At 36.7% G+C, this 14,746-nt stretch overlaps 1 protein-coding gene across 1 annotated transcript in view; it reads right to left on the bottom strand.

The window, feature by feature from the left end:
• Positions 1 to 10,329: 10,329 nt before the first annotated feature.
• LOC127856425 (zinc finger protein 432-like) overlaps positions 10,330 to 14,746 on the bottom strand; it is a 205,341-nt gene continuing 200,924 nt past the window's right edge. Inside the window, exon 8 of the transcript XR_008038024.1 lies at positions 10,330 to 10,535. The gene's annotated coding sequence lies outside the window, so the exon portion shown is untranslated. The remainder of the gene's footprint in view (positions 10,536 to 14,746) is intronic.

A 14,746-nucleotide genomic window follows, 5' to 3' on the forward strand; every position in this document is an offset into this window, starting at 1 on the left:
ATACACGGCGCAATTAACGGGTTAATCCCTTATTTTATATATGTTATCCTCAATGAGTTGACGAACAAGCTAGAAATGATTAAGCTTGAAATGAAAATTATCAATGAAATTATATTTTTTTAAGTAAATACATGTTTGACATGTCAATGATGTGCATGTAAATTGTTATTATATATATATATATATATATATATATATATATATATATATATATATATATATATATATGTGTGAATGTTTGTAAATAATTGAAGATGACTGTTTCTTCCCAAATCCACTAATATTATGTAACAATGTTCATTTGCCTTACCCTCCAAAACAAACCCCTTTTTTCTCTTTCTGATAGTGTCAGATTCAAATGCAACTAATAAAAAGACACTAGCATGCATGCTCGACCAGCCCATATAGTATTCAACTAGTATTATTAACGGTATTTCTATTATCTGTCTGTTAAGCTTAGCTTATCTGTAATTACCTTCTCAACCTGCCGTAAATTGCCTTTGTACTGTCAACACGCCGACCTCCTGACTTCGTGTGTACTGGCGCACCCATGCGTTAACAATGCTCGCGAAATGATTGCGGATTGAAACTTTCCAACAATAGCCACATGGTGAAATCCGTTACGCAACCATCCTTCCTCTATGATTTTAAGTTCCTTGGTTAATAACTAGAATTGAAACTATCGATATTCCCAAACATTTAAACAGACATCTATCTTTCTGGAAAATACGATGGCTAAACGCCGTGTGCAAAACTAAATGCTATACAGCACATCTCCGGTCAAAAAAAGTTCGTAATATTTTTACCCACATAAGTACCCCCCACAATTGTTCATACTCCATCAATCATGCTTGGCAAATCCCTTTTGTTAATATTACCGGAAGTTTATCATTTACTTAAAATATTTTTGCTTTGTTTTATTGCCCTTATTGTATATTTTGTATATATACTTGGGTGAAAAATAACGTTTTGTTCTGTTCAGTAAAAATTGAGTAATAAGGTCTCCAAAATACACGTGTGAAAACCATTATGTCTGTTTTAACTTTAATTTGCACCAATTGACATATGTGATAAATCTGCAAACTGTGTATTTAACGACATCACATTAGAGAAAAATCATTGATGTACGGTTAAAATACTGTGCGTGATTTAAAAAGTATTATTACCCAAACACTTATCAAGAAAACAACATATAGTATTAACTAGCAAAGCTCAATCAAATATCTCTCAGAATGGTTGGAAATGGGAACAGTTCAGACACGTCATACTACTACAGCACGATTGCCCAACATGACATTCGGATATGACCGAATTCAAATTACAATTGTATAAATAACGTTGGTACTTGCATTCTCGATTCGGTGGACCAAAGAAATCCACAAAAATTTGTACCACACAAAATTTAATGGTTTTACAGTAGATACTGTTAATTCAAATGTTTACACTTTGATACATGTAAAATTTGTAGTACACTATTTTCATATCAATTGCAGAGATCTCGTATAAACTGTCAATCAAATTGACATTTTTTACAAAATGAATTTCCAAAAGGCATCTAAATACAAGTCTATATTAAACAACTATATAATATATAACAAGTATATATTAGACCATTTACACTTGAGGAAGCCATGGAAAGATTGCTACGTGGAGAGAAGACCATCTACAACAGCGCAGGATATCAGACTGCCAACCCCATAGGATAACGTATGGTTAACAAGGGCTGTTTGTAAAACATGCATGCCTCCCATATGGGCTCTCCGTTGTAGTGACAGCCACTGTGTGAATATGTTTTTTGTCACTGTGACCTTGACGTTTTACCTAGTGACCTGAAGATCAATAGGGGTCATCTGCCAGTCATGATCAATGTACCTATGAAGTTTCATGATCCTAGCCATAAGTGTTCTTGAGTTATCATCCGGACACCATTTTACTATTTGGGTTCATCGTGACCTTGACCTTTGACCTAGTGACCTGAAAATCTATACGGGTCATCTGCAGGTCATGATCAATCTACCTGTCAAGTTTCATGATCCTAGGAATAAGCGTTCTTGAGTTATCATCCGGAAACCATTTTACTATTTCAGGTCACTGTGACCTTGACCTTTGACCTAGTGACCTGAAAATCAATGGGGGTCATCTGCGAGTCATGATCAATCTACCAGTCAAGTTTCATGATCCTAGGCCTAAGCATTCTTCAGTTATCATCCGGAAACCATTTTACTATTTCGGGTCACTGTGACCTGAAAATTAATAGGGGTCATCTGCAAGTCATGATCAATCTACCTATCAAGTTTCATGATCCTAGGCCTAAGCGTTCTTGAGTTATCATCCAGATACCATTTTACTATTTCGGGTCACTGTGATCTTGACCTTTGACCTAGTGACCTCAAAATCAATAGGGGTCATCTGCGAGTCATGATCAATATACCTATGAAGTTTCATGATCCTAGGCCCAAGCGTTCTTGTGTTATCGTCTGACAACCACCTGGTGGACGGACTGACAGACCGACCGACCGACATGAGCAAAGCAATATACCCCCTCTTCTTCGAAGGGGGGCATAAAAAGTTAGCTAGAAGCTAAACTTCTTGAAAACTATGTTACATGGCAGGTTCATGTGTCTGCTTACTCTTGCGATTGTCAGACACACAAACATACCTTCCTCAAGACAAATGTGATTGTATGGCAAGCTTTGATATTCTGAGTGGTCTAAAAATGAATTTCAGGTATAAAGTATAAATAATAGTTTTGATCTTTATTTAATTTTTCACAGGTGATGAACTGATTAACTCCCAGCCAGGGGCACACATCAGTTCGCCAGTCAGGGCTAACCCCGCCAGATCACTTACTACCCAGTCCGTGGACCGTAGACTAGGGGATAGAAGAGAGGCCTTCAGGTGGAAGGAGAGCCCATTACTTCAGGAGCAGCTGGTACATATATCAACAGTTTTAAAGTATTGATAAGGGATAACTAGCATGTATATCAACAGTTTTAAAGTATTGATAATGGGAAACTAGTATGTACATCAACAGTTTTAAAGTATTGATAATGGATAACTAGTATGTATATCAACAGTTTTAAAGTATTGATAAGGGGAAACTAGTATGTATATCAACAGTTTTAAAGTATTGACAGGCTTTTTCCGCTCCATTTTGGGAAAATGCCACACTGGAATTTTGGGAATTTCGCGTCATGAAAACCCCCATTTTGGGAAAAAAATTAATCGCAAAATTGGCTCAATTGGGAAAAATTATCGCATGTAAACAGTGTTTCTTATATTTCAAAGAAGCCGTTAACTGGTAAATAACGACTATTTGGATAACTTATTATTAAAATTTTACAAAATATTATGAACATGTGTGATAAGTGAAGGTTTTTTAATCTGAATTCGGGGAAAAGGCTTGGCCTTTTTTGAGGTGAAAAAAAATCGCGCGAAGCGCCGGATTTTGAGGAAAATAAGGAAAGTCTTAAATAATCATTAACATATTTTACAGTTTTTAAAACGAATTCAAGGCAACAGATAATTTAATTATGCAATACTTTCTATTTTCTTCACAGGATCAGGTCAACTTATATATTTTAAGGGTAAAAAAAAAAAAATAAAAAAAAATTTTTTTTTTTCTTTTTTTGAATTGGGATTTTTTTTTCAATTGGGAAAAAAACAACCAGATTTGCATTGGGAATGGGGCCGAATTTCGGACCCGTGGCATAGGGCGGAAAAAGCCTGATTGATAAGAGGAAACTATATGGCAAGCGGTTTGATGCATTATCCCAAGAAACTAGGTTCTCATGAGAACTATGGTTCCCAAATAAAATCTTGGGTTCTCATGAAAACCCAGGTTATCAGAGAGAAGACACAAAAAGCTTTCCAGAACCTAGGTTCTTGTGAAAACCTTGGATATGAAACGAGAACTTAAGGAGAACTTAAGTTCTCAGAATGAAAACCTAAGTTCTCATGAAAACCTAGTTTCTCATGAGAACCTAAGTTCTATGTGTCTATGAGAACCTAGGTTCTCGTGAAAAACCTAGTTCCTCACAAGAACCTAGGTTCTCTAGTGTACACCAAGGTTTTCAAATGAGAACCTAGGTTCTCATGAGAAACATGGTTTCTTGGGATTTCAAAAACCTAGTTTCTCATGAGAACCTAGGTTCTCATGAAAACCTGGGTTGTCATGTGAACCAAGGTTGTCATGAGAAAGCTGGTTTCTTGGGATCGCTTGCCATAATACTAGTACGTATATCAACAGTTTTAAAGCATTGATAAGAGGAAACTAGAATGTATATAAACAGTTTAAAAGCATTGATAAGAGGAAACTAAGTATGTATATCAACAGTTTTAAAGTGATAAGGCCAATAAAAAAAGTTGTGTCCACTAGCGCTCCAAAACATTAGGTAAGGTAGGTCGGCTAGGCATTTTTTTGTTAATGTAATTTTAACTATACTTATTCTTAGTTATCAATTCAAAAAGGATGATTAATCTCCTAACAAAATATCTATCCTTTTTTCTGAATATGATAAAATCCAGCAAACATTAATGAAAACTAAACCTGTAATAAACCAATGGAAGACAGAACCCCAATTCATTTAAGAGAGGCATTATGTGCCATAACATTAAAGCTGAGCATTGGCACTTTGGTCAGAGCTTACATTACATAGCTGGAATGATTTTTGTTAAATTTTTCAGCTAAATGTAACGCTGCAGGAGCTGGGGACATGTGTGGCCCAATTAAGAGGGGGGATGGCGGAGGAGGTATGAAATACAGATGGTTAGGATGCAGCTTGATCTCTGTTACTGATAGGAGCATACCAATATTTACAACACAAATGTGGCGTGTTCTGAGACAACTAGGCAAAATGCTTGTGCGTAAAGTGTTATCTCAGATAAGCCTGTGCAGTCCCCACAGGCTAATCAGGGACGACACTTTCCGCCTTAACTGGATTTTCGCTAAAAAGAGACATCATTTAAACAAAATATTCCATAAAAGCGGAAATTGTCGTCCCATGTGATTAGCCTGTGCAGATTGCACAGGCTAATCTGGGATGACAATTTACGCACAAGCATTTCGCCCAGTTTTCTCAGAACACGTCACAAATGCACTCACACACACGCATGCTTTTGAACGACCATATGCTGATTCTTATGGTAAAATAAATTAAAAAATAAATTTTGAAATATGTAATTATAAAAACACGTTTAGAATGCATAGTCCCAGAGATTCCAAAAACAAACATAACAATTTGCTCTGCAGCCTATAGTATCATAATTTTATGATAGGTAAAACAACAAATATCTTTAACAAATATAGTTGGGATATATCCTGATTTTTAAATAAAGGAAGAAAATTTGCTTTTCTAAGTTATTAAATAAAAACCAAAGGTTTAAGTATTGTTGTGTTCTTTTTTTCACTTAAAAGTCGCATATCCACCCCATGAAATATTTATCATGAAGTGAATGTATATATAACCACATAATAGTGTTCACAGATACAAATTCTACTATATGTGATCACATATGTTTCCTAACGTAGCTTATTATGAATTTATTACTTTGTCATCGAAACCTTTGATATTTTATTAAGAAACAGTTTTCTTTCCACACTTATAAATAACACTGTTACATCTGCAAAAATTGGTCTTACGGTATATGCGGCCTGCACACTTACACATTCTGGTCAAGGGCTACATTTTCTTTATAAAAATGCATGCAAAGTTTTGTGGTATCTCCCGAGTATCCTCCTCAGTATGCATATCCTCAGAAGACTGCACGGATGCACAGGCTGGACTGGAGCTTTGTTGGCTGCATATTGCATTAGTCCTATCTTTGCATGACACAGTTTTTTAATCTAATTGCGTCTTGTAATTGGAACCACGGTTATTTCCTATAGAAAATTGAAGTCACACTGTTATTTATAGCAAACTGGCAAATGTCGGTAGCCTATTTTGGCTTGCAGGAAAGATTTTCAGACAGACTGACCGCGTATGTCACACATGTGTGGCTAGATAATTAAATGATTTCCCTTCTATCATGGACACTGCTATTTTCGGTAGTTATGTCCCACAATGCAAAACAAATGGCATTTTAGGATAGGTTTGCATTCATGTTTTCCCCCAAAATTTGTGTATTTTATATCTTGAAAGTAATACTATGTTATCACTAAAAGGCGTTTAATAATAGTACATTCCGTCTTCGCCTGACAATTTACTGACCCTGAGCACTGACCCTTAATGTCTTGGGGATGAAATTTACTGTAATGCGTAATTGTAGCTCACAAATAATGCAGACGCAATTGTGCGAATAAGTATGCCTTAGCTACGGTAAGGCCCTTAACCCATGACTGCCTGCATGGATAACTCCAGTCAAATTTAGTAACGACAAATGCTTAAAGCGTTTCTGTTCATACTTAACTCAGGTACTATGAAGCAGACCACAGCCTGTAATTATGTAAACAATAGGTTTAAGTAAATTAAGAGCTGGTGGGACATATTATGATATTGGCCAATCTAGTGATTAACCCTTTGCATGTGATTTTGTTGGGTTCACATTTGAACGTTAATGGATGTAAACACACCGGTATGTAGTGATTTTCTTTAAATAACTTTTAAAAACTATTTTTCTTTAGAATTTCATTTAGGGCATAAAAGACAGTTTTTATGCTGTTTATTGCAATATGAAAAACATAAGAATTACTTTGTTTTAAAAGCCTATGTCCTTTGCCAAAATCTATGCATAACGCATTCATGTTCACGGGTATGCTGCATGCAACGTGAAAATTGGGCACCAATTCCAGACGTATTTAATGATTTATTCTTAGATCTTAAGAAAGCGAAACAAAATTCAAGAAAAACTGTCTTTTATGGAATAAAGATTTTTGCAAATGTATTTCAAAAACTTGAGATGTTTGCAAAATAAAAGTTCTCAACGGTGTGTTTACATTCTGTCCAGCCCGTGTGTAAACCCCTGTGAACACCGTTGATCCTGTACCCTTATAGCATAGTTACGTTAACCCTTTGCATGCTGGGAAATTTGTCGTCTGCTAAAATGTCGTCTGCTGAATTTCTAAAATTAGCATTTTCTTCGATTTTTTTCAAATAATACTATCAGAATAGCAAACAGTTTGAATCCTGATGAGACGCCACGTTCTGTGGCGTCTCATCTGGATCCAAACTGTTTGCACAGGCCTTCAAAATTCAGTTCCCGCACTGAAAGGGTTAAATCAGCTTGTGCATGACATTGGTAAGTTTATGATTGATATCTGTACATATTGGCTGCTTTCAGGGCAAATGGTGCTTACTGCTTCATTAAAAGTCTGTCAAGTGGGCAAAATTGTTTCTCAATAATTTAACCCTTTGCATGCTGGGAAATTTGTTGTCTGCTAAAATGTCTTCTGCTTACTTGCTAAAATTAGCATTTTCTTCGATTTTTTTTTCAAATAATATTATCAGAATAGCAAATAGTTTGGATCCTGATGAGACGCCACGTTTTGTGGCGTCTCATCTGGATCCAAACTGTTTGCAAAGGCCTTCAAAATTCGGTTCCCGCACTGAAAGGGTTAAAGAAAACAGATAAGATACACATATCACAACATGTACATGATTATGGACTTGTTATTCTTTAGCATTAAGGCAACTACAATTCTGAAGATGGTTGCCACTGCAGCGACCAATTGTGAAAATAAAGACATATTGTTGTTATTTTGTCTGATATATCTCTATAACATAAATAGAAGGATAAACAGTTAGTGACACATCTCGACCTGTGCTCTTAAGACACACTCTTTGAAATTTGAATGGGTTGTCTTCATTTCAAACTTGCGATATTAAAAGCTATATCATAAGTTTGAAAACTGAGTTGCTTCTAAGATTATGCAATAGCGAACAAATTCAGTGCCTTCAGAGTCTAGACAGTAATTCTTACTTCCTAGTCAAATAATGAAGCCTTTTGCCAAATGATAAATGGGTCTGTTTTGACAGATTATTATGGAATGTTTTGACAAATGATTATATATAATATATATATATATATATATATATATATATATACTAACACTTTTCATTATATTTCAGGAGGCAGCAGAACACCTCCACAGCCTTTTGGAAAATATGCAGGGTAAACTAGACATACCGGTAAGTACATTTGTAGCAACAATTATATTTAATTTCAGTAAGGAGGTTAAGCTAACACATGGATTACAAGTTGATAAAGTTTCTTTGTTATTTTGTAAAAGTATCTTCTTTGTGATATAATAAATGTCTCAGAACAAGAAAGTATTAATACTGAAACAGTTATTTAAAGGGAAAATGCTACAAAAGCATTCCATTTGAACAGAGTTGAATAAAAAAAGTAATCACACCACATGCATCGTCTTGAAATGTGTTTGATCTACATTTCATGATCTTTCTCATGTGTTTTGTCTAAATGTTTCATTTAATGTCAACACAAGATGTTATTTGCAGACTTAATAGTTGAAAGATAACTCAGGAGGCTGATTAACCCTTTGCATGCTGGGAAATTTGTCGTCCGCTAAAATGTCTTCTGCTGAATTTCTAAAATTAGCATTTTCTTCGAATTTTTTCAAAGAATACTATCAGAATAGCAAACAGTTTGGATCCTGATGAGACGCCACGTTCTGTGGCGTCTCATCTGGATCCAAACTGTTTGCAAAGGCCTTCAAAATTCGGTTCCCGCACTGAAAGGGTTAAATATATCATTGTGTCTGTATAAACATTGCATAGTCATGTTCATTTTCAGATGGATGTTTGATACTGCCCCAGGTATCTACTGCCACTGCTACAACCAAGAGATATCAACTGCTACACCCAACCACCAGAGCCAACATGCCAATCATTAATAGCCTCCACACCACCATAGTTCATAAGTATTATATAAAAATTGAGAAACTGTTACATGTTATTTAGCCTCTACACTCAAATATTATGACAATGATAAATTTATTAAAGTTGTATTTATGATTCAACCAGCGAACATCATGTAGTTTACATTTATTATCCCCCACCAAAGGCAGAGGGATATTGTTTTGGCGTTGTCCGTCTGTCCGTCCTTCCCTCCGTCCGTCCGCACTTTTGTGTCTAGAGCCATATCTTGGAAGTGCTTTGGCGGATTCCATTGAAACTTGGTATGAGTAAATATATGAATAAGAGGATGATGCACGCCAAATGGCATTGTACACCATCTGTTAATAAAGGAGTTATGGCCCTTTGTATCTTGAAAACATGCTTATTTCTGTGACAAAGCTATAGTTTGGCGGGAGATATCACAAATTCTTCTAATTTACTTGTTGTAAATATATTGTCTCTAAATTAGTTTCAAGGTTTTACATGGTTAAGTATTTTTTGCCGTTTTATTCTCTTTATTACATGTATTTATTTTTTAAATGCTGCTCACTTTCCAGCCATATAAGCAAGAAAGCTACAAGTGTTTTATTCATATTAATATTCGCTTTAAATCTCGACTTTACTCACTGCATAATTTCTTAGCCAGATGACCTTATTACAACTCCACTTGGAAAATTTGCTGCGAGTAAAGTCAAGATATAAAGCAAATTTTAATATGAAATAAACGCTTATCACTTTCATACTGATATGGCAGGGAAGTGAGTGTCATTTAAAAATTAAACAAGAGAAATAAAGGATATAAATCTGCGAAAAAATACCTGTGTTATCATGGACGTTGTCATCTTGACTATCACATGAGTACCCCCTTTGTCTTTCATGTTATTCTTCTTAAGTCAGAAGGTGGTCTGTTTTTTTTTCATTAGTTCAATACAAGGTCACTGAATATTATAAATGTTTTGTTTCTCTTTCATTGGGAAATTATAATTGTCATATGATTTACTTCTTCATACAAATGTGTCCCATGATTTTCTTTAACTTTTTATTTGCACAAACATAAATTACAAGACTAAAATGTACAAGGTATATATAATGTTCCTGATGATATGAAGCGGGGAAAAAATTACCAAAGTTATGCCCCTTTTTTCAAATAAAAATTTCAGTGACATGATTTATAACTACATGTAACAGAAATGGACATGCAATAATTGGGATATTATTCACTACCATAACAGCGTATTAAAGTAGACTGTGTAACAGCATTTCTGGTTTGGATAGAGATCTTGCTATGTTTTTCAATTTTTGGTTTTAAATAGCTATTCCTGGTTAATATGCTTGTGGATTTCTGGTTTTGAATAGCTATTCTTGGTAAATATGCAAGTGGATTTCTGGTTTTGAATATCTATTCCTGGTTAATATGCTAGTGGATAACTGGTTTTAACAAGGGCTGTTTGAAAAACATGCATGCCCCCCATATGGGCTGTCCGTTGTAGTGGCAGCCATTGTGTGAATACGATTTTTGTCACTGTGACCTTGACCTTTGACCTAGTGACCTGAAAATCAATAGGGGTCATCTGCGGGACACAATCAATGTACCTATGAAGTGTCATGATCCTAGGCAAAAGCGTTCTTGAGTTATCATCCGAAAATCATTTTACTATTTCAGGTCACCGTGACCTTGACCTTTGACCTAGTGACCTCAAAATCAATAGGGGTCATCTGCGAGTCATGATCAATCTACCCATGAAGTTTCATGATCCTAGGCATATGCGTTCTTGAGTTATCATCCGGAAACCATTTTACTGTTTCGGGTCACCATGACCTTGACCTTTGACCTAGTGACCTCAAAATCAATAGGGGTCATCTGCGAGTCATGATCAATCTACCCATGAAGTTTCATGATCCTAGGTGTATGCGTTCTTGAGTTATCATTCAAAAACCATTTTACTATTTCTGGTCACCGTGACCTTGACCTTTGACCTAGTGACCTCAAAATCAATAGGGGTCATCTGCGAGTCATGATCAATGTACCTATGAAGTTTCATGATCCTAGGCCCAAGCGTTCTTGAGTTATCGTCTGACAACCACCTGGTGGACGGACCGACCGACCGACAGACCGACATGAGCAAAGCAATATACCCCCTCTTCTTCGAAGGGGGGCATAATAAAAATCATTGCAAAGGACATAATTGCATCACCATTCTACTGTTCAGCTAATCAAAACGAACAGACTGCAAATGTTAAAATGGCTGAACACGATGAAATATGAGGACAGAAAGCAGCTGTTTCATACAGCAAGGCACAGGGGAAAAAAGTTGCGTAAAGACCACCTGTCAAATGAGAAGGACGTTCTAATAAAATATTCACATGGAAATGACAAAACCTACAGTGAAAAACAAGAGCACCGCATAACGGGTGCCACGCTCGGCTACAAGTGCAGTTTTGAATAAATGAAAGCTTGTCAGAATTTATTTTTTTTAGAGGACACAGTGACCTTGACCTTTGACCTAGTAACCCCAAAATGGGTGTGGCATGTAGAACTCAACAAGGTGCATATACATATGAAGTTTCAAAGTTGTAGGTGGAAGCACTTTTAGAGCCAATGTTAAGGTTTTAGCACGACGTGGACGGCGGACGTCAGACGACACGACGAGCTGGCTATGACAATGCCTCAGGTTTTCTCCAAAAAATGCTGAGCTAAAAATAAGCAAGAAGACAGTCAAAATAAATCTCGAAAAGTGGATGACAATAGCATTACCTGACGAAAAACTGTCATTTGCTCTGCACAAGTACGTTGCTATTGCCTATCGGGACAACAGGCAACATCCATCAATTTATTTATGTATGTGATCATTATGTATACATTTATTTTTAATTTTGTTTGCTTTGTAGCCCTTTTGTAGCATATCCCCAGAAGATAAGAATGTGGATGAATAGTCTCCCAGCCCCCTGCCTTTCAGGAGATTGAAGAACATGATGGATCAGATAAGGACAGTGACATCGAAGAAAACTCTGATGTCCCTGAGACCTGTCACAAACTGTCTGTGTGAGAAGGTTCTGCCAATCGACTACCCGCAAAGTTCTTAACTAAAGCATACTTGCCACTTAGGATATTTTTAGACACATTCATACTTAACAAAGGGGAAAGGTTGGCACCAAATAGAAAGATGAGATGGGGAATTAAAGAACACCCACTTCAAGGACCTGAACACCTCTTACAACCTGTTTGTGAGAGGTCTCAGCCAAAAGACCAACAAAAGTGTTCTAAATTAGGTCATACTTTGCACGGTGGGGCAAATGGTGGAAATTTTGAAATGTGAAAGCCACGCTACTGAAAGCAAAAAGAGTGCCAAAATGTCACAATATACGCTCGTTTGAAGGTTTTGGACAACTTGATAACTTAACCATTTGAGTGGCAAAATGATATTTATTTTTTAATTAAGCAGCACATATTTGAACTTAAGCTAGATATCATCTGGACACAACTTCTGACTTAAATTTGATGAAGATCGGATGGAAACTACTTCAACAAGCAAATTCGTAGAATTGATATCCCTCGCAACATATGCTTTGTTTGAGGATGGGTGCAAATCGGAATCCGCCAAAGCACTTCCAAGATATGGCTCCGGACACAAAAGTGCCTATAGTAAAAAGTATTTTTTCAAGATACAAAGGGCCATAACTCTGTTTTTAACAGATGGTATACAATTCCATTTGGCCTGCATCATCCTCTTATGCATATATATATATACTCATACCAAGTTTCAATGAAATCCGCCAAAGCACTTACAAGATATGGCTCCGGACACAAAAGTTCCTATAGTAAAAAGCATTTTTTCATGATACAAATGGCCATAACTCAGTTTTTAACAGATGGTGTACAATGCCATTTGGCGTGCATCATCCTCTTATGCATATATATACTCATACAAAGTTTCAATGAAATCTGCCAAAGCACTTCCAAGATATGGCCCCGGACACAAAAGTGCCTATAGTAAAAAGCATTTTTTCAAGATACAAAGGGCCATAAATCTGTTTTTAACAGATGGTGTACAATGCCATTTGGCGTGCATCATCCTCTTATGCATATATATACTCATACGAAGTTTCAATGAAATCCGCCAAAGCACTTCCAAGATATGGCTCCGGACACAAAAGTGCCGGACGGACGGACAACGCCAAAACAATATCCCTCCGCCCCCCTCTGGCGGGGGATAACAAGCAATTTCATTGAATTGATATCCCCCGCCAATATGCTTCTGGACACAAAAGTGTTACATTTTACACTCAAAAAAGCATTTTTTCAAGGTACAAACGGCCATAACTCTGTTATTAACAGATGGTGTACAATGCTGTTTGGCCTGCATCATCCTCTTATCCATATATATACCCATACCAAGTTTCAACTAGAAAAGCGCGGCAGAAGCCGACGCGTATCCCAACGCCTCATGTTTGACCGATTTGGAAGTGAATCGGTGTAAAAATGAAGAAGTTATACTAAAAGGCAATTTTGGGTGGGTGTGGTCTATGTGGGCGGGGAGCCCAAGGGTTGGTAATGGGGCCATGCATAGTTGAGATTAACCGTATTGTCATAAGAGATTCAGTAGCAATTTGAAGTGAATCGGTGTAGAAATGAAGAAATAATAGTAAAAAGCAATTTTGGGTGGGCGTGGTCTATGTGGGCAGGGCGCCTCAGGGTGGGGCCATGCATAGTTGAGATTTCAGTATCAATTTGAAGTGAATTGGTGTAGAAATAAAGCAGTTAATGTAAAATAACATTAAAAAATGAGTGAAAATCTCTGACCCGGCCCCACCCCAACGCCCATAACTTTTGACCCAGGGGTCAGATCAAAATTCCAAATAGTGCAGGGTCGCACATATGCTCATAGCTACCATGTGTATTAGTTTCAAGGTTCTAGTGCTTATGGTGTAGGAGGAGATAGTGTCCAGGACGGACAGACAGACGCCGGAGATGACCACAATATTCCCACGCTTTTTGAAAAGCGTGGGAATAATGAAATCTGCCAAAGCACTTCCAAGATATGGCTCAGGACGGACAACGCCAAAACAATATCACTCCGTCTATGGCGGGGAATAATTAGAGAGTGGACACCATGCTAAATTCATGAACTGCACTTAAAGACCTCGTGATCTAGTTTTTGACCCCGAATGACCTATATTTGAACTTGACCTAGATATCATTTAGACACAACTTCTGACCAAATTTGGTGAGGATCGGATGAAAACTACTTAAATTTGAGAGCGGACACCATGCAACATCCTTGAAATGCACTTAGTGACCCCATGACCTAGTTTTTGACCCAGCATGACCCATATTCGAACTTATCCTAGATATTGTCTAGATACAACTTCTGACCAAGTTTGGTGAAAATCGGATGAAAACTATTTGAACAAGCAAATTCGTTGAATTGATATCCCCCGCCTATATACTTCTGGACACAAAAGTGTTATATTTGACACTAAAATAGCATTATTTTGAAGATACAAAGGGCCATTACTCTGTAATTACCAGATGGAGTACAATGCCATTTGGCGTGCATCATCCTCTTATCCATATATATACTCATACCAAGTTTCAATGAAATCCGCAAAAGCACTTCCAAGATATGGCTCCGGACACAAAAGTGCCTATAGTAAAAAGTATTTTTTCAAGATACAAAGGGCCATAACTCTGTTTTTAACAGATGGTATACAATTCCATTTGGCCTGCATCATCCTCTTATGCATATATATATATACTCATACCAAGTTTCAATGAAATCCGCCAAAGCACTTCCAAGATATGGCTCTGGACACAAAAGTGCCTATAGTAAAAAGCATTTTTTCAAGATACAAAGGGCCATAACTCTGTTTTTAACAGATGGTGTACAATG

Source organism: Dreissena polymorpha, chromosome 13 (assembly GCF_020536995.1).
Source record: "Dreissena polymorpha isolate Duluth1 chromosome 13, UMN_Dpol_1.0, whole genome shotgun sequence".
Classification (NCBI taxonomy): domain Eukaryota; kingdom Metazoa; phylum Mollusca; class Bivalvia; order Myida; family Dreissenidae; genus Dreissena; species Dreissena polymorpha.